Source organism: Arvicanthis niloticus, chromosome 14 (genome assembly GCF_011762505.2).
Source record: "Arvicanthis niloticus isolate mArvNil1 chromosome 14, mArvNil1.pat.X, whole genome shotgun sequence".
Lineage (NCBI taxonomy): Eukaryota > Metazoa > Chordata > Mammalia > Rodentia > Muridae > Arvicanthis > Arvicanthis niloticus.
The window spans coordinates 56,297,153-56,298,277 of NC_047671.1; the positions used below are offsets into that span (position 1 = coordinate 56,297,153).

The 1,125-nt window shown below is 33.1% G+C and overlaps 1 protein-coding gene across 1 annotated transcript in view; it reads left to right on the forward strand.

The window, feature by feature from the left end:
• Positions 1-152, forward strand: part of Rit2 (Ras like without CAAX 2) — a 292,855-nt gene extending 292,703 nt beyond the window's left edge. Inside the window, exon 5 of the mRNA XM_034518692.1 lies at positions 1-152. This exon is cut by the window's left edge and continues 1,070 nt beyond it. The gene's annotated coding sequence lies outside the window, so the exon portion shown is untranslated.
• Positions 153-1,125: the final 973 nt, after the last annotated feature.

The following is a 1,125-nucleotide window of genomic DNA, read 5'->3' on the forward strand; positions in this document are numbered from 1 at the left end:
GGATATGGCCTCCACACACTAAATGTTCTCTTCCTATTATTAAATTCCCTGTCTCATTTTCCATGAAATATTACAAGAAGCTGACATGAGAAATGCTGTTGTTATTTGTCTTACAATTGTTCTTGTGTAAAATAAAATCTCTTAGTCACTCATTTTCCCCTTGTGCAAATTAGTTTGTTCAAATTCAAGCTCAGAAAGCAACCACTGGAAAGAATGATAATGGATGCGTGTTAAAAGGAAAAGGGAAAAAGCTAAGCTTAAAAGGGAATCCGTCAAAACAATTTTCATGGATTGAGGCCAGTTTTATCATAAATTAGGGAACAGCAGAATTGAGGGACAAGGGTGTCATTCAGCAGTCAGTCTCTTTCTCATCAGTCTCTTTCTCTTCTTGGGCTCACAATGCCCTGAAACTGGGTAATTGCTGAGAATGGCAAAATGAATCATTCTGACACAAATCCTAATTTCCCGTAGTTTACATTCACCTGGCAGACGCACTCCACTGAAATAACACTGGAATCCTAAATACTTGTAAAGGAAAATGATACATTCCACATGTATATAAACAAGGGGAATGTAGGTTAGGGGTTATCAATTCCTAGCTGTTGGAATAAAACTCAATTTTTCAGAACATTATATATTTTGGAGTCACTTTATACTTTAGATTGAGATTTCTTTCTTAATTCTACAAAACTTCTCTGCTGTCTTTAGGTCTTAGGATCAAGAAGTTGATGTTATTGATCTTTTGTTGTGAGGTTTTTTTTTTTTTTTTTTTTTTTTTTGAAATCACATCTTGTATACATATTTCATTCATCCTAAAATTCTAATAAAAAATACACTAAATTTCTCTCCTAAAGAATACATCATTAAAAACATATGTCACAAAAAGAAAAGAAGACAATACTTACTATTTTATAAAGACTGTAAGCCACTATAAATTTAAATTTATATTAAGTTGACATATAACAATTATTCATGTTAAGAAAGTTCCATGTGGTACAGGATTCTGACAGTTAGAACCTGTTTTTGCTATCTCTTTCCTTTGGTTTGGAATGACTAATCCTTTTTCTTTCTTTTGTTAAATTGGCTCATTCACCTCCAGCCTGTCCTTTGTGTCCTGAGTCTGAG